Raw genomic sequence first — 20,443 nt, 5'->3', positions numbered from 1 at the left:
TGCAGATAAACACATCCAATACCAGCATTGTTCATGCACCGCATGGGGAAGATACAATGAATTCACAGTCAGTTAATTTAACTAATCTGGAAGGCACCGTAGCCTACACCCACGTTTATTAACTAGCAGGAACCTGCCCCTGACAGGACAGTGTCCTAACCATAGGCTATGGTCCTAACTGTCTAGCTGTAACCTTGTTAATTACCGGCATGCGTGTGTTTCGTTCACGTTGTCATGTTAATCCATTATTAAACCTATCGTTTGTTTAATAGAATGGCCGATTTTTTTAACAAACTGTCCCATAACTGACAAAGTTATGCTAGCGCAGCTATTGAATAATTGACGTTAGCTAATTTGAACCAGAGATAACTTGCCTAAGCCTAGCATAACATCAGTGGTGAAAGTAAGCAGGTACTGTGAATAATGAGTAGGCCTATGCCTTTTATCATGTAGGCTTAGTTGATTGCTTTAGCAAAGGGAAATTCTAGCAAGAGTATGGCAGAAAGCTAATGAACGTAGCGTTCACTGAGTGGTCTGTCACACAGCTTAATCCACCGGAGATATTTTGGACCGGTCTTGTTTTCGTTTAGGAAATGAGATACAATATACCCCATTGCCTATCTTCTCACGATAACTCGTATCAGTGTTGTATCTACCCCATGCACATCGTTTGGCCATTTATGTTGAAACTACATTACCACAATTACACACTTGTTTTTGTCCCGTTGTGGCTTGGGGAAAAGGGATGAAATATACCCCATTCTGCAGCCTATCGGGATACCTTCTGTCGGTGTTACATGTACCCCAAGCACATCGTTTGACCATGTTTTTTTTTTTTTCAATCAATCGATCATTAAATTATTGAAAAAGGTCTCCTCCCTGTTGTTTTCAATGGAGTTATCGGAGCTGATGTCCGAGTCCAGTTCAGGCTGGAATGTCATTGGTTCATCTGCGTTCTAAGGGCGGTGCTTAGCGACAGGTCAATTGTAGCTCCTGGCTGTCTAAGACAGGAGCACGCTGTTCAACGTACTTTGATACATTGAAGGCCACTGTGGTAGATAGCATGGACAGCTGTCCTCTGAGAGATGGAGAGGCAGAGGTTTCACACAACGTGACACATTTGTGTCCTCCTGACGAACAATAACACTCCAGTACAGGGATCCCATTCATTACACACGTAGGGTAAAACCCATGTGACACACACCTAAGGTAGACCCATGATGGCCCACACCTAATAGACCCATGATGCCCTCAGAGACAGAAACAACTATAAGAACTGGACCTATTCGATGACAGGTCAGAACTCCGGAGTCTCCGGTTGTGTTGACTACATGCAATTGTCTTGTTAACTCAACTGTATTTGTGCTGCAACTTATCAAGTAAAACTCTATCTTGTTACAACAAAACCTTCGTACTGGCGTACTTTACCAAGTCCTGAACCAACACGCTTAGAGTACAAACCATACTCTAACACACCTCTACATATTAACCCAAGACTTACCACCTTCTACATATTAACACATTACTTACCACCCTCTACATATTAACACATTACTTACCACCCTGTACTGTACATATTAACACAATACTTACCACCTCTACATATTAACACATTACTTACCACCTCTACATATTAACCAAAGACTTACCACCCTCTACATATTAACACAGTACTTACCACCCTCTACATATTAACACATTACTTACCACCCTGTACTGTACATATTAACACAATACTTACCACTTTACATATTAACACATTACTTACCACCTCTACATATTAACCCAAGACTTACCACCCTCTACATATTAACACAGTACTTACCACCCTCTACATATTAACACATTACTGACCACCCTCTACATATTAACACATTACATACTACCTCTACATATTTACACATTACTTACCACCCTCTACATATTTACACATTACTTACCACCCTCTACATATTAACACATTACTCACCAACCTCTACATATTAACACATTACTTACTACCTCTACATATTAACCCAAGACTTACCACCCCCCTACATATTAACACATTACTTACCACCCTCTACATATTAACACATTACTTACCACCCTCTACTTATTAACACATTACTCACCACTCTCTACATATTAACACATTACTTACCACCCTCTACATATTAACACAATAGTTACCACCCTCTACATCAGGGGTTCTCAAGCTTTTACAAGCTGGGCCCCCCCAAAGCTGGTAAGGGGTAGTTGGGGCCCCCCCACTACCACCGCCCTCAACTACACCACCATATATAGATAGATAGATAAGCATGTTGTTATTGATAGGCCTGACATGTCAAGGTTAGGCTATTGTGATTGTTAGGCCCATACATGCAATTATTATGACCGCCGCGCATATAGCTGTAGTCGTTATTTTTTCATTGTAGTCGTGTTTTTTTTTTCCTGCTTTTTCAGCCGGCCGATTTTCTGTCAACAATTCCCGGGACACTGAAACAGCGGGTGCACGAAATTTGGTGGGCATGTAGCCCCACTAGATTAGCGTGGAATCATTGATTTTCGTTTTGATCCGTTGCACCCCGTCGGACTGGACCCCTTTTAAAGAGGTTGGGGCGATTCAGTTTTCTGTGAATATCTCGAAAACCGAAGGGCTTAGGAGGACCACATTTTTTTGTATGTTGGTCTTAAGAGACCACGTCAACCATTCCACTACCACTTATTTCATGTTTAGTGCCACTTAGTTACAAATGAAAAAGCAAAAATGGAGTGTTCTTAAAAACTTTTAATTGTAAGTTGACAAGGTCAGAACTGCACGAAATCGGAGGTGTGGGATCATTATGACACCTTCTGACTGCACGTTAAGTTTCTTGGAATTCCGTACACGGGGGGGCATGCAATAAATTGATTTATATGATTATACACCAACTGGCCTGTAGGTGGCGCGACACAGTTTTCTTCCAATATTCCGAGAACCGTAGGGCCTTGGAGGGCCAAATTGTTCTTGTATGTTTGTGTCAAGGGGCCATGTCAACCCATACCATAACCAGTCATTACATGTATAGCGCCACCTAGTTAAAAATTTAAAAGCAAAAATGACGTGTTTTAATCGAATATATGTCAAAGTGCTCAAAAAATTACCAAATTTGCCAGGGACATCAAGCCTGTAACCGTCCATCTTCGGTAGAGTTTTTGTCCATGGATGGAGCAAAATGGCTCTGTAGCGCCCTCTAGAACATTGCAAAAACCCCTGCGCATTGGGGTTAATTTGGCGTAGCTTGACGGAATTCAGTGCACGTCTTCATCATGCTTGGATGCACCAAAAAGTCTCTCTGCGCCATGGTGGCAGGTCCACAGGAAGTCGGCCATTTTGAGTGGAAGATGCGCTTTGACGGCGTTTGCACACCTCGCATCTGATCGAATGCGTTTGCACACCTCGCATCTGATCGAACTCCTCCGACAGCTTTAATGGCAACGCCTTGAAATGTGGTCCGGCTACTCTTCAGCCATGGGCGACTAAAAGTTATATTGGATTTTCTTATTAGTCGAAAGGTGTGGGCGTGGCAGACCCTCAAACTTTGCCAACTTGTTAGTGCTTGCCACAAAACACAAAGTCTCTTATAACTCAATCGCATGTATGTCAAAGTGCTCTAAAAATTACCAAATTTGCCAGGGACATCAAACCTGTAACCGTCCATCTTCTGTAGAGTTTTTGTTCATGGATGGAGAAAAATGGCTTTGTAGCGCCCCCTAGAACATTGCAAAAAAACCTGTACATTGGGGTTATTTTGGTGTAGCTTGACGGAATTCGGTACACGTCTTCATCATGCTTGGACGCACCAAAAAGTCTCTTGACGCCATGGTGGCAGGTCCACAGGAAGTCGGCCATTTTGAGTGGAAGATGCGTTTTGACAAAGTTTGCACACCTCGCATCTGATCGAACTCCTCCGACAGCTTTTATGGTAACGCCTTGAAATGTGGTCCGGCTACTCTTCAGCCATGGGCGACTAAAAGTTATAATGGATTTTCTCATTAGTCGGAAGGTGTGGGCGTGGCAGACCCTCAAACTTTGCCAACTTGTTAGTGCTTGCCACAAAACACAAAGTCTCTTATAACTGTTGCGTACATTGTTTGATCCAGAGACAATGTCTTAGGGTGGACGCTGGTCCGGCCCGAACGCGTACATATGCCTGACTGATATCACCTATAGCGCCACCTGTTGGTGTTTGGAAACTTTACTTTGTTTCCACACCTCGCATGTGATTGAACTCCTCCTACAGATTTAATGGACAGAGGAGGCTCTTCCATTGAGGAAACGGAGGAAGAACCTCCTCAAACTTTTTGAGAATGTATTTTTGTAATTGAACTGACTAAACTCCTTTAAAAATGCAGTTTGATATCAGTTTTTAATACTATGAATATTATAATTTGTTTCCCTGAGTTAAAATAACATTAGCACCCCCTATCGTAACAAGAAATTACTGCACGGAGGACGTCCTCCCCTTGGCTCCCATTGAGATCAATGGGATCTGTCTCTGATACTGGCGGCTCGTGGGGCTCATTCACTTACATTTCCCAGGGGAGGAAAGACCTCCCTAGAGTCTGAGTCTGCGCCCATATCGCTTAACCAATAAACAACGGATTTGGCGTTGAAGGGAGGGGATTAGATATTAATACCGAACGAAGTTTCCCTCTTCAACCATTCTGCAGAAGGATATCGATAACAAGTCACCTTTAAAGATTGTTGTAGAAAGATTGCAAATAAAGAGGATGTGCAATGGAGAACGAAGATATTGTTCATGTTTTATTGAACAAACCGTTTCATTCATTGAGCTACAGAGAGAAGGTTAGTATCAAAACAACAGGGAAACCTGTTCCAAAAATCCAAGTCACTAAACCCAATGGTAAAACCGCTTCCGTTAATACTAAATGGTATGCAAAATACTTATAGCTCACTGGTACCATACCAAAACAATCGGCTGTACTGTTTTGTTTAAATCGTTCATACCCCTATTGTTAGTCTGACTGTTCACGTTCAGCTGACATTCTGAATGGAAATTGTTAATGAATGTTTCAGAACGCGATGTGTTTCGTATCTATTCTAATTAGCCTACTTGTCACTTGGGCATTGGCCTCATGCTACTTTTAGTAATAGCTGTAATAATCTGCCATAATCTGAGCAGCAATTATAGGAAGTTTTTGTTTTTGCAATTTTAGAGAACAAAGGTAATTTACTCAGGGTTTGTTCTTTTTCCATAGGTTTATTTGTTTAATATAAGCTTAAAGCATCTGCTAAAACAGACACATAGCCAAGCATAAAAATATATTTCTGTTTAATACAAAATTTAGTCAAAGTCAGTCCACCCCTAAGTGATCAATGAACATTGACCAACATTCTGAAACATCCACATTTGCCACAAACAATGTTAGGCTAACAGCCCATGTTATAGTTAGTGAAAAATAATGTTCTCGTACTTGTTGCCTTTTTTACTTGTTGTTTAATATTTTGGAAAGGATGTTAGTGAATGATTCAGAGCATGATGCATCACTTTTGGTCTTGTGTCTTAATTTTTCTTAAAACAATTGCAGCTGAAATTTAGTCAAATAGTAACCAATAGCTTTAGTAATTGAGGGGGAAAAAAGGCCAAATGGTAGGCCCAACATTTAGAATGTAGTTTTTCAAATCAAGAGTAGGCCTGATTTGAATAATTGGCTTTGCATCCTTTCCTTCTGGCCTTGTCTAGTCCAAAGACATGCTGTCCACCAGCTTTTTAAGTAAAATGGTGCCACACTGGTGGCTTTGTATCAATAGTATCCCTGCCTGCTATTTTGTAGGACTGTAGTCCACAAAAACACCCTGAAACAACTTGTATCTCACATACTTATGCCACCAACGGAATAAGCAGGGCAATGGCAACCAGGCGCACAGTCCTTCCTCCCTCACTTTAAAAACCACCAACCTCCACTGAATGGTAATGCCTTCAAACGTGGCCACACCCTTCAAACTTTGTAAAAGATTCTCATAACTTTGACACAAAACACAAAAAAACACAAAAACACACTGACAACCATGACTCATTCTGTGCCAAAACCTACTGAACAGTTCGCCGGTCATTTTGTAACGCTTTGCGTTACGTCTAGTTATAACTATTTATTAGTATTATTGTTATTATTTTCAGCAGTAGCAGGCCTATAAGTAGGCTATTAATATTAATATATTAGCAGCTAGGTGAGCCTGCATGCTTTCTTATTATAATAATCATCATTATTATCACCATCATTATTATTATAATTAATGATTATCGAACAATTATTATTTTTGTATTATTACTATCATAATCATAATATAGTCATGATAATAATAAGTGTTATTATTGCTATCATTAAGATTCAATTTAATTCAATTCAATTTTATTTGTATAGCGCCATAACAATAGAATTGCCTCTAGGCGCTTAACAGAGCCCAGAGCCTAGTCCCCCTTAGTGCATGCACAATGGCAACAGGGGCAAGAAAAAACTCCCTGTTAGGCAGGAAGAAACCTTAAGCAGAACCACGGCACATAAGGGGGGACCCATCTGCTTGAGGTCGGCCGGGTGGAGATAGGAAGGTGGGAAGGGGGGAAGTTGTGTGGCAGAAGGGGAAAGGAGACAACAGGGGTTGTACACAGCCAGCATTTGGTCGCGGGACATAGTATATACACAGACATCCGGTGGTAAAATACATGATACAGGCAAGACCGGTTTACTGTACTAATAGGGTAACTGTTACAGGGGTAGGGGACGTAGGGACAGAGAAACAATTCAGTGGTGGCAATAATGTATATTGTATATAAATGCTAGCATAGGGTATGGGGTAGAGTAGGTGTACGGCAATGCAGTGGCGGTGGGTGCAATTGGCCGAGGGTTTCTCCAGGTAGAACAGGTGGAGAGACTACAGCAGCGAGCCATGGGGAGATGGTCTTGATTAGTAGATACTGTTTTATTTGTCGCAACACAGTGGATGTTCAAAAAAATGTAAAGATAAGGTGTAAAGAAGAAAGGGCTAGCTGCATTCGGAAGAAGTTAGTTAGCTAGAAGGCTAACTCTCGAGGCTACGAGCTTTTTAAAAAGACTGGAGAAAATTACTCCTTAGAATAGGCTACGAATAGACCTACTGCAAGTGCAGTAAGGTATTACTTAGGAAAGCGTGAGTCTTTAAAAATACTGTTTATAAAGCAATGAATATCTTAATTTTAAAGGAATCAAGAGAACTTGAACAAACTCTGCAGAGTGTAATCTCAGTCAGTGAGGGTGAGCGCTTACCATGCCTGCAGATACGTTTATACTCTGAAGCGCCGGCGCAACTCGCGTTCAAATGATAAGACTCCGTTTTGATTAGTGGATCAGGAACGATACAGCTTTCACTAACCAGTGACAGGTCGCCGGTGTTTTTTTTCTCCGTCTGTGACATCGTGCCCCCCCTGCAGAGTGTTTCCGCCCCCCACTTTGAGAACCACTGCTCTATATATTAAGTTATTAACACATTACTTACCACACTCTACATATTAACTCTGACTTTTCGGTCCTTGTAGGACTAACTGGATTTTAACCCTTTCACGTGCTGAGAGATCAGTAAACCAACTGCAGTATACACTGCATGAAATGTGGGATTTAAGACAATCTTCGACCCTGTGTATTGCCGTAGAAGCCCACATTGGTGTGATCCTATACATATCTGGAAACCACTTACAGATTCCGATTAGCTAAATTTGCGTCTGGATGAAAAGGTGTTATCTTTCCCCATCCCACCCATGCTAAGCCATTTCTAGCATAACATGCGATCTACCGTGGAAAACAGAAGGCAGGCGATTTTTTTATCAGTTCTCCCCACACAACGACGTTGCATCTTTGCTCCTTGAATGTCCAGTGTAGTCCAGTGTATACGCAGGTACACGGAGTATAGGCTACCCACTTATTTTTCAGTCAGCATTGGGTATACCCACTTCTCAAAACAGGGTGTTTAGCCTGTGCTGTATGAATAAATAAAAAATATACCCACTTCTCCAGGGAACACTACACCACTATGAATGTCGAAATGTAATGGTATGGTGTTATTGAAACTTACTACGCGTAAAAAAGACTAGAAATTGAACGTCTATTATTCAAGTCTAAAGTTTCTAATGTTGCCTCGGGCGCCTTTACGGTGAACATAATTAAAACGTCACATAAGTCCACTAAACAATTCCCAATTCGCACGCTCCAGTAACAGAAGATAAATACCCCAGAGGAGGGAGGAATGATAAACCAGGTACTTGCTCGCACCGACGAGCCAGATTCTCACCCGCAAAGGTGGCTAAGCGGTTAGAAACAGCACCATTAGGTACGCAGTACCACTGACCTGAAGAGCGCAGGTTCAAATCTCGCGAAGCTCGCACAAAATCTACCTGAAAAGTCACAGGTTAGATATTTACGAGTGGCAAACATGTCCCAAGTTGCGAAATGACTATCTCAATACAAGAGTAAGCCCGACTCTGTAAAATTACATGCCAAACGTGAACCTCAAGAACATTACAGAGAGGAAGCTCCGGAATATGAGTGGAACAGCCTATACATTGCAACCCGCGAACTCTGAAAATGAAAGGCAAAGCAAGAATTGTGATATCCCCGACATCAAAACCCTAAAGACAGAACTCTGAAAACGGAAGGCAAATCAAGAAATGTGATAACTCTGGAGCAAAACCCTAAAGACATAATATTAATTAAATTATTATCGTGTACATTTTAATTTCGTTTTTATGGGGCAATAGCTGTAAATGGGAGGGGATACGTTTTGTCAGTTGAAAACTGACCTATAGACAGAATCTCATTCCGTCTCATCACAAGACGTTTTAATTCAATTCCTTGTCGTTTTCAACCAATGGCTGCAGCAGGGTGTGTGTGGCTAGACTGCTGACAGTCAATATGCTAATAAGAGCCTTTCACACCTCTGTCAGCGGGAGGTGAGAATTAACACATCGCCCCCCTCTCCCCTCTTGGTCTGTATTCGGGAAATTCCGTGAATTTGCGGCAGACGGAAATTTCAGGGGAATGTCCGATATCAACCAGGAATGCATATCATTCGCGGCAGTATCACAGCGTTTAAGGGCCCGATAATCTTGCTTTTCGTGCAGTGATAACCCCTTATGCACAGTGATATTAGTGGACTAAATGCAGTTTAACCCCTTAGGCACAGTGGTATTAGTGGACTAACTGTAGTTTAACTCTTTTAGGCACAGTGATATTAGTGGACTAACTGCAGGTTAACCCTTTTAGGCACAGTGATATTAGTGGACTAACTGCAGGTTAACCCCTTAGGCACAGTGATATTAGTGGAATGACTGTAGTTTAACCCTTTTAGGCACAATGATATTAGTGGACTAACTGCAGTTTAACCCTTTTAGGTGCAGTGATATTAGTGGACTAACTGCAATTTAACCCTTTAGGTGCAGTGAGTGCTTCATCATTCTTCTCTCTGGCACCTACAAACCAGGAGTTAAACCAGGAACCTTCATCTGCACAACACACAACACATTCAGTCCCCCATCCAGTCTGAGCCCACTGAATCCTCCCTCACCCAATCCCAGCAGACGGAACCCTCCCACCGCAAATCCTAGACCATGGATCGCCACGTCGACCAGTCATGGAGAGTTAGGCCCAAAGGCCACGTCGACCAGTCATGGAGAGTTAGGCCCAAAGGCCACGTCGACCAGTCATGGAGAGTTAGGCCCAATGGCCACGTCAACCAGTCATGGAGAGTTAGGCCCAAGGGCCACGTCAACCAGTCATGGAGAGTTAGGCCCAAGGGCCACGTCAACCAGTCATGGAGAGTTAGGCCCAAGGGCCACGTCGATCAGTCATGGAGAGTTAGGCCCAAGGGCCGCGTCGACCAGTCATGGAGAGTTAGGCCCAAGGGCCACGTCGACCAGTCATGGAGAGTTAGGTCCAATGGCCACGCCTTCCCCTTCCAAGCCCACTGGCCCATCCTGGCACGTAACCAAGAGTGACCGCACAGTGACCTCTACGCCATCTCCACGGCCAAGCTACGACTGCGATGGTTAGCCCTAACACTAGCAATAAGTTGGACCGTAACACGACACCCACTCCCTCCATCTCTTTCACAGAAACACGCAGCTCTACTCCAGGTTCCTCTCTCAGTAGCTCAACTGCCAAGAACCAGAATGCTCGACTGCAGTTCTTTGAGTCTGAAACCTCAAGTGGAACCATGAAGGCACTGTCTGGGACCGCTGACAATGAGAAACCCACTGGAAGGAACAACGGAACTGAAAGTGGTTGCGCCGGAACCATGGGAGAGAAGAAGAGAAGGGTGCTCCTGAAAGTGGGGGACTGGAAGAAGGAAGGAGAGAAAGAGAGTGAGGCAGAAAGAAAAAGCGAGAGGGAGAAGGAGAAAGCCAAGGGTATGATTGAAAAAAAGCTAGTAGAGGAGAAGAACAGCAGCAGCACATATCCGTCATGGAAAACAGATGGAGGAAAGAGTACTGACAGCAGGTGAGTGTACACAGTCACGCGCACACACACACACTAGAGATGCGCGGATGGGCTATTATTTCATCCGCAACCGCATCACAAAACGCATGATCCGTCCGCTATCCATCCGCACACATTTTTTTGACCAATTTTCAAAACCGCACCCGCCCGCCATCCGCCTGTTGTTTTTAGGTATAGGCACTGCTGACGCGAGGCTAGAAAGTTCTTGCCTGTTCTTGAAAGGAGACTGATCCAATGCCGCAAAGATATTTAAAGGATAAAGCCCCTAGTATGAAAGCCTATAGGCTAGGTGCACGAAATACTCAGTGTGGGCAGTTTGTTTCTTGTTTAGCCAGGTGTATTTGAACCTGCTGCTATTCTGAATGTAGGCTAATTAGCGTCTACACGGACCTGGTTAGGTGTTGCACCTAGTGAATCAGCGTTACGATAAAGAAGGACGTGTAGACACTAATTACATTCAGAATAGTGGCAGGTTCAAACACACCTGGCTAAACAGCCCACACTGAATATTTTGTGCACCTAGCCTATTGGCTATGTTGTAGCCTATCCCCAGAATATGAAGTGACGTCTGTCTCCGATCGATGCACAGGGAGAAACTTTAAAATAGCCAAGCACATCGGCAAACCTGACCTTACCATAGGCTAGTAGGCCTACACTTTTTTATCATTGTAATAAAACGCAGTTTGGTACAGCATTTTAATATGGTAATATAGCCTTGTTTTTAGATTAGAAGGAAACGCAGAGTCTGTCACCGCATTGTAGGCTTTGTACTGTAACAACCCCAACACTTGCCTGCTTGCCTTGCAAATCAAAGTTTTCCGACTATTTTTCTTACCTTCTTTCTTAGCTGGTGATGTTACTGAGCTAGAAGTTTAACTTGTTCTGAACATCTCGCGCTGCCAATGCCTAATGTTCTGAGTCAAATCACTCCATCATCTCTTTGAAATTCCTTATTCCACGAGTGATAGGCTACAATGACTGGCTGTTTTAAAATATAATTAATAGCCTAACGAAACAAAATAACCCAGGCAGTTTCATCTACGACACGTAAAGGCTTCTTCCAATGCTGACAGCTGACTCATAGCTTGCAGGTTTGCGGCGTTGCAAAGAGCCGCGACATGATAGGGATCATCACTTAATTTGAACTTTTTTGCTTCCTTTGTTTGCTTTGTATGCATACACGGAACTATGCCAATTTACTGCCTGATGAAAATTTTATTATTTTAAAATGTGCTTGGATGTAGGTAACGACATTTAACAATGTGTAGTGTTGAATACAATCCTTTGTGACCTCCTATAATAATTAATTGCTTGCTTTTCGACGCCGAGAGCCTTTTCGACAGCTCTCACAATCAATCACTATGGCACTGTGTCACACGCATCAAAAAACAGACCAGTTCAGAAAATCATGTCATACTCCAAAACTCCTTCTTAAGTGTGTTTTAGTCGAGATACGAACAGGATCCCAGGTCTCTCACGAGTTCACCTATTCGTATTCTCTTTCTATCGTGAAAGAGAAGGAAAACATACCTTTTCTCACTGCTGCCAGGGTTTCTGTTTCAGAGGAGTCCCGGTCTCTTACGGGTGACTCGTTCCAAAAACAGGATGCTGGTTCCTAGCAGATGTACTAAGGTACGGCGTGCAGCAAGTGCGGGGGGAGTTACCCCCCCATTGAAGGAGTCAGAATCGGGTTTGTGGTATAAATTAGTACCTCAAAGATTTATTGTCGACTAGCTCCAGCAAAAAATAAGCTCAAAAGACCCAAAGCTCACAGCGTCTCCCCTTTTTATCCCCAGTCTACTTCCTCCCAAGTCACAGACCTTTCCTTTTTAGGTCATACATTATAGACTTTGTTAGACTGCTCAATGCCTTTTTCTCTATGTCATACTTTAACAAACACGTGTTCATTATCTTCACCAACAGCATGTGTTCGCCTCCAACTGACCTAACCACACATTTCCTGACACTCAGGGCCCCAAATGACACTTCCCTTTTTTGTCTGCCTTGCACATTATTAAAGACACTCAAAATTATAACAGCACTTAAACACATACATTGTTCTACATAAGGTATTCACTTGAAAACCTCTTTTCAACCGTATGTAAGCATAGTTCACTATTAAAGCAGTTTTTCAGCAAGCATAGATTATATAGGTTTGTTAAACATGACTCAAGCAATTTCAGTAAGCATGCATTTGTTAAATGATAATCAGTATATGGATCAATCTTGTGGCTGGCGTGTTCACATTTCTACGATTCATTCAACATCCTCCTCTTGAACCGACCAGCCACCAGCCCCATTGGCACCCGTCCTCTCCACACGACCACCAAGGAGTTCTCCAGACCGCGATTCTTTGCCAGCACATCTTTCTCCAGAATAAAAGTCCATTTGCCTGCAGACACAGTCTCTCTTTCGGACCAGTATGACTCATCCCACCCCAATCATTATTCTTGAGGACTAAAGCGTCTTTATTTTCAGCAAGAAAACCATCTTTTAATTTCATTAGAAATAACATGCAGTCATATTTATATAGGCTACATATATATCAATTTCATTCATCAATTTCATATATCATTTTCATGTGAGATTTCAGAACTCACAGGCCACTTCGTACAGTTTCCCCGGGGCTTTCTTAGTCTTGTTTTTTATTTCTTGCCCCCACCAGTTTGCATGCAGAGCAGAGCCTAAGCCACCACATGACCTAAATCCTACTATCTTTATCAAACTGTTTATCATCGGTTCTTGGTCGGCCTCCCCAGTCCCAATCAGGTTTCAATATGCTTCAATGCTCTGAAACCAAGCAGACCGGACTCGATCGGTTCTTTGCCCCCAACTCTCTTTCTAGGAGTAGGCATAGCACATGCCCCAATCTCTTCATCATTAGGTATAGTAACACTAAATGTAGTACCATAATCAGTAGCTGACGGCTCTTCTTTGGTTATATCATGCGCAACATGTGGCGGGGACTCCGGAGAGTAAAGTGACGTGGCTTTGCTTGGTTTCTTGTCCACAGCAGCTCGCCTCTCTCGCTTTTCTCTCGGATTGGCCTCTCCCACAAAATTTGCTTCAGTTACTTGTTTTACATCTCGCTCTCAATCTCACAGCGGCCTATCTAACTGGGCTGCGCCCTCTGAACGCATTAATGGCTCCGGCTGAATTATCATTGACCCCTGTGCAAATAGGGCCCTGACTCCTAGCCGGGCTTTTATGTCGAACAGGAGTTGGCGTTCCAGGTCTCATCGGCCTCGAAGAAGGTAAACTATGTTGCAAAAATCGTTTTATTCGTTGTATTCGTTTCGCAGCAAGGGCTTGTAGTAGGTATTGTTCCTCGATTGGCTTTTGTACTAGGAATCTTATCTCTATATTTTCGCATAAGGCTCCCCATGGGATAGCCGTAGCTACTTCTGGCTACTTCTGTGTAAAACTGTTTATCGTCGGTTCTCTCGGAAGCGGCTGCCGGAATGGGTTCCGGACTATTTCTAGGAGTAGGCATAGCATATGCCCCAATCTCATCATCATTAGGTATAGTAACAGTTAACTCAGTACCATAATCAGTAGCTGACGGCTCATCCCTGTTTATATCAGACGCAACATGCAGCGGGGACTCCGGAGACTAAAGCGACGAGGCTCTGCTTGGTTTTTTGTCCACAGCAGCTCGCCTCTCCCGCTTGTCTCTCGGATTGGCCCCTCCCGCAAAATTTGCTTCAGTCACTTGGTTCGCAAAGAACAACAGATTGAAAAGTGTAACAAGAACAAAAAACAAAAACTAAAAAAAGAAATACTAAAAAACAACGCAGCTAAATTAATTCATTAAACTTATTCAAATGAATTCATTAAACTTTTTAAAATGAATATTAAAAGTATTAAACTTAAAACTCAAAACCTTAACTCAATTAATCTATCTATCCAATGCAATCTAAACAAATGCAAGGCTTGTACTTTGTTACCTAAGTTTCCTCTGGCAATCCAGAGGCTGCTTTTTCCAATTAGAACCGATTCCTCCACACTCGCTGACACACTGTGTTATTAGCTGTCACTAATAACCATCTTCCCCTCGACAAACACACAGGAGTTAGATTTGACATGATGATATGACATGATTTCCCTTTTTCTTACAACAACGCAATGCATTTTTGGAATGTGATGCATTATCCATTCTCACTGTCTTTGGGTTTTTGTTAGTGAAATTCAAAGCCGTCCTTCCTGGAGGACCTTGCCCGTGGCTGTCCTGCTGGGATACACTTTAGTATCGCCACCTGCATTAGCAGCACACACTAAAAAGCACTAACCATAGATTTTTTTTTATCCTCCAATAGGACCAGAAATCAGATGGGTTCGTGCACCTGGACTACTTATCCCGATTATTAGAAATTACCCTGGTATCTAACAATCATTAGAGTAAATAGCCCCACGTCAGAGAGAAGCGCACTTTAATAATACACGAATGATCAGTTCGGTATCCTTCAAAAGTACCTTTTTTTAACCTTTAAACACGGGCTCTAGATTTACCACGTATTCAAATTCACTCTTCTCTACAGTTGTACGTCTGAATTTCCTATCTGGTGGTAAGTCAGACTCCCATCCTAGGAACGGAAATCAGCATGAGTTCGTGCTCACGGAATATCAATGTCTATCGTTAGAAATTTACCCCGGTATCTAACAGACTTTAATACGCCGACACGTTGGGCGCCATGTTGAATACGATCCTTTGTGACCTCCTATAATAATTAATTGCTTGCTTTTCGACGCCGAGAGCCTTTTCGACAGCTCTCACAATCAATCACTATGGCACTGTGTCACACGCATCAAAAAACAGACCAGTTCAGAAAATCATGTCATACTCCAAAACTCCTTCTTAAGTGTGTTTTAGTCGAGATACGAACAGGATCCCAGGTCTCTCACGAGTTCACCTATTCGTATTCTCTTTCTATCGTGAAAGAGAAGGAAAACATACCTTTTCTCACTGCTGCCAGGGTTTCTGTTTCAGAGGAGTCCCGGTCTCTTACGGGTGACTCGTTCCAAAAACAGGATGCTGGTTCCTAGCAGATGTACTAAGGTACGGCGTGCAGCAAGTGCGGGGGGAGTTACCCCCCCATTGAAGGAGTCAGAATCGGGTTTGTGGTATAAATTAGTACCTCAAAGATGTATTGTCGACTAGCTCCAGCAAAAAATAAGCTCAAAAGACCCAAAGCTCACAGCGTCTCCCCTTTTTATCCCCAGTCTACTTCCTCCCAAGTCACAGACCTTTCCTTTTTAGGTCATACATTATAGACTTTGTTAGACTGCTCAATGCCTTTTTCTCTATGTCATACTTTAACAAACACGTGTTCATTATCTTCACCAACAGCATGTGTTCGCCTCCAACTGACCTAACCACACATTTCCTGACACTCAGGGCCCCAAATGACACTTCCCTTTTTTGTCTGCCTTGCACATTATTAAAGACACTCAAAATTATAACAGCACTTAAACACATACATTGTTCTACATAAGGTATTCACTTGAAAACCTCTTTTCAACAGTATGTAAGCATAGTTCACTATTAAAGCAGTTTTTCAGCAAGCATAGATTATATAGGTTTGTTAAACATGACTCAAGCAATTTCAGTAAGCATGCATTTGTTAAATGATAATCAGTATATGGATCAATCTTGTGGCTGGCGTGTTCACATTTCTACGATTCATTCAACAGTAGATATTTTGAATTTCGTTGGGTAAACTGCCACCCGCCCGAATTTAATTAAAATATTATTTTTTAACCGCGGAGTCCGCGGGTGCAACCGCCAACCGCGCATCTCTAACACACACACCACACACACACACACCACACACACACACACATGCACACATACCACACAAACACCACACACACACCACACACACACACACACACCCACATGTCCTCACTAAACCACTTGCTAGTCCTTAAACCCCCAGCTGATCAGTGTTTCTATTGAAGCACTTTTTCTGTTAGTTTGTTCCCATTTTATGCCACAATACAATGCACCTTTTTTAACAGACAATTGGATTAAAGCAAGGCAAAGCCTGTGTATTCACATGACTCAATGAAATACAATAACATGTCAACCAAACTAAAAACTAAGATGCACAAAAAGACACTTAAAGACTATACCTAACTTTAGTCTGACTCCACTAGATCAGTGTTTCCCAAACCCCTTCAGACATTCAATCTCCAGCTACGTACCCACCCACCACCCCCCACTCATATATATTTATTTTTTTCATGATGGTAATACCCCCCCCCCCCCAGCTCAGCTCAATAGAAGTCCAGTGAGAGGTCACACACTTGTGGCTTCCACTGCCGACAGCTCAATTCAATTTAATACAAATGTATTTATATAGCGCCATAACAATACATGGCGCTTTACAGAGCCCAGAGCCTGAACCCCCTTGGTGCAAGCACAATGGCAACAGGGGCAAGGCAAAACTCCCAGTTATTCAGGAAGGAACCTTAAGCAGAACTACGGCACACAAGGGGGACCGATCTGCTTAAGGGTCGGCCAGGTGGAGATAGGGAGGGGGGGATGGGGGGAGGGTTGTGTGGAAGGGGAAGGGAAACAATACTTGTTGTACTCAATTGGATAAACATACAACCAATCAGTTCGCCAGAGGCAGCCATGTTTGTTGAAAACAAATTCAACTCAAGCGCTCTTTGGTGACGTGGCTGTTACGTTACTGTGAATTATCTGTCCATCATCGTATAAAGCCCGCCCTGACAATTTGATTGGTCCGAACTAATTTTTGATCAGAGACAGTTTCTCCCCAACGGAGCAATGCCAGACTGGTCTTCCCAACCTCAAATGTTGTGGGCAGGGCCAAGTTCAGTCTGGCACCCAGGCTAGTTGGATCATGTAGTTAGTAGTTAGTAGTTAGTCAATTTGGGAGACGGATAAGGAGATACTTTAAGGTAGCTCTCTCTCTCCCGGCACAAAATTCGACCCACTCAAGCATTAGTTAAAGAATGTTCATGATGTTCAGCTTTATATAGTTCTATATAACCATTTATTATATATCTGTTAATCTATCTATCTTGCCTATCTATCTATCTATCTGTCTGTCCATCTCAGTGAAAAGGTTGGGCTAGAGCCATTGGACGTACCCTTGACAACCAATACAACTTCAACAGGCAAGCCAAGTCCAGCCTGTATGAGTAAAACCAATAAGGCCAGTAAACCAGCCCTCACACCATCTAAAGGTACGTACACACACACACACACACACACGCACACGCACGCGCACACGCACACACACGCACACGCACACAAAAACGCACACGTACACGCACACACACACACAAGCTACATTACTAATAAAGTTGTGTTCATACTCACACAGAGACACACATTAGAACTCATACTATACTTGACATTAAAGTCTCGACATTCACATCTTCCTCTGACTTTGTTTGTTTGTTTGTTTGTTTGTTTGTTTGTTTGTTTAGAAAATGACTCCGCCCCCACCAGCTGGAGGTCAATGCTTTAGCCTGTCTCTAGGGAGACCAAGTGAGTATCTCTCACCTCTGCAGTCAGTCGGTCTGTCACATCTGTGGGAGCACTCACTTTGAGGAATGGATCAAAACTCGTGCACAGATACACACACTCTCACAAGGACTCACACACCCACATCATATAGGGCAAACTACCCATAAACTTTTGTTATCAAATTCAACTATTTTCTCCCCCAGACACTCAGCCCCTCCCACCCTGCCTTTCTCTGCTCTGATTGCCTGTGTGGGGGTGAGGCCCCTGAGACGGGGTGTGGGTCACATCTAAATGTGTTCCCCGGAGAGCACGAGCCCAGTGAACTTCAGTTCCCCTCTCTGTTCTATTCTGTCTGAGGTGAGAGGAGAGGAGACAGGGGTTTCATACGACACAGGAGGAACATGGTTAAAGATCTGTCTGTCTGTCTCTCTCTCTCTCTCTCTCTCTCTCTCTCTCTCATTTTTGCTCTAACAGCTCCATAGACCTAGTCTTACCCAGCAGCACTGAGACCCCGAGACCTAAGTCCCCTTCTCGTTTATGGGGAGGCAGTGCAGGAAAGCCTCAGGTTTCAGGGCCTACCTCCAGCCTGACCACCAGCACAAGTCCTGCTGCTCCTGCCTCTTCCACTACTCCAACCAGCAAGGGTAAGACCGGGAGGGATGGAGAGAGAGAAGCAGTGGTGTAGTCTTGTTTGCAGTAGTGGAGGGATGGAGAGAGAGAAGCAGTGTTGTAGTCTAGTTTGCAGTAGTGGGTATAATGTCATGACCCCTCCCTCCATGCAACACCCCATAACCACATACTGTAAGAAAGTCCTAAAAGTGATGAGGCAATATCAAGTGTGGAAGAAGAGGGACATGGGAGGTAGAATGTAGCCAAGTAAAGCACTTTTAAAGCACCTTGAGACTTTTCTGTTTGTTGAAGTGTGCTATATAAATAAAATTCATTATCATTACTATTAAGTATGTAACGTAGTATTTCAACTTCAGTGCAATAATAAGATATGCATAGTTGAGTAGTTTCAGCTTTAAGTACTTTCTTATTTACTAGCGTACATGTGAGTACAATAATACAAGTTTACCAAAGCTTTTCATCTCTGAGCACCATCATTTGCTCATTTATCTATCTAGCTAGGTTTTCTTATGGTGATGTTTTAGTACCCCGAAAGAGGAAGGTTTGACTGGTTGGACGAACACTGGGTGAAGAGAAGGAGGGAGAAACTGCTACTGTGCTAACTTGATGACTAGCAAGCCAATTTACTTAGCTAAACAGCTCTCTTTACATTTTGTGGTTTAAACTAACTGGCTTACTTCAGGCATAGTAGACATGGCAGGAAATATAATTCAATACACATATTGCACATCACCTGCCCTAAGAGTATAATATATACGGGCTAATCAGCTAATGCTAATCTGTATGAGAATGAGATTTATTTTTTCAGAATTTGATTGATTTGTCAGAATTGGATTGATGTAATCCATAAATTCCCAAGAATGTTACTTGTTTTTGTTTTATTGCTGACATTTTTATTATAATTGAATATCTCCATTGTATTTGAAAGCTTGACAACATACAGCAGCAGTGGTTGCACTTGTTGTTAAAATGTGCTCGGGGTGAGTGAGGTGGGGAGAGGGCCATCTGATTGGGCCATTCTGTCCCAAAACTGTGTTTATATGCATCCTTGCACATTTGTAAGTGGGTGTAGGGAAAGCCCGGAGCTTTCTTAGCAGGTGTACGGCATAGACCTGCATATCATGTAAACAACACCACTCACTGGAGGAAGGGATAGGGAGATGGAGGAAGAATGGAGGTGGGAAGAAAAAGGGAGTGAGAGTGAAAGATACAAATGAGCTTTGACTGACTTTTATGTTTGCTTGTCTGTTTTTTCTTTTTTTAAAGGATCCAAAGCACCAGTGATGACCGAGACACCCAAATCACCAAAGGTGTGTGTGTGTGTGTGTGTGTGTGTGTGTGTGTGTGTGTGTGTGTGTGTGGTGATTGAATGTGTGTTTCTTTTGTGTAGGGTAAACCAGAGTATAATCCCAAAATGAGATTTGTGTGTGTGTGTGTGTGTATTATCTATGTATGCTTGTCTTGTGTAGGGTAAACCAGAGTATATGAGTCCCAAAGAGAATATTCTGGTGTTTGTGTGTGTTGTGTTAGATTTCTGTGTGTGTCTGGTGTGTGTGCAGGGTAAACCAGAGTACATTCCCAAAGAGCAGATTCTGTGTGAGTTGGATGAGATTGAGAAGAATCTGAATAACCTGGAAAGGAAAGGAGTGGAGATGGAGAAACAACTCAGAGTGTTTGAAGAGGGTGAGTGAGTTCACCCACTCTCACTCACTCTCACTCTCACACACACACACACACACACACACACACACACACACACACACACACACACACACTCACTCTCTCTCTCTCTCTCTCTCTCTC

At 42.8% G+C, this 20,443-nt stretch overlaps 1 pseudogene across 1 annotated transcript in view; it reads left to right on the top strand.

Annotated features, from left to right (window-relative positions):
- LOC308382138 (MICAL-like protein 2) overlaps positions 1-20,443 on the top strand; it is a 72,307-nt pseudogene that overhangs the window by 13,976 nt on the left and 37,888 nt on the right. Inside the window, exons 6-12 of the transcript in view lie at positions 9,447-9,655; positions 9,944-10,509; positions 17,597-17,724; positions 17,971-18,031; positions 18,485-18,654; positions 19,907-19,950; positions 20,200-20,323. The product of the transcript in view is annotated as an MICAL-like protein 2 (transcript). The remainder of the gene's footprint in view (positions 1-9,446; positions 9,656-9,943; positions 10,510-17,596; positions 17,725-17,970; positions 18,032-18,484; positions 18,655-19,906; positions 19,951-20,199; positions 20,324-20,443) is intronic.

The sequence above is a fragment of the Sprattus sprattus genome (assembly GCF_963457725.1).
Source record: "Sprattus sprattus genome assembly, chromosome: 21".
NCBI classification, from domain to species: Eukaryota; Metazoa; Chordata; class Actinopteri; order Clupeiformes; family Clupeidae; genus Sprattus; species Sprattus sprattus.
This window is presented reverse-complemented; position numbering and strand designations above follow the sequence as displayed.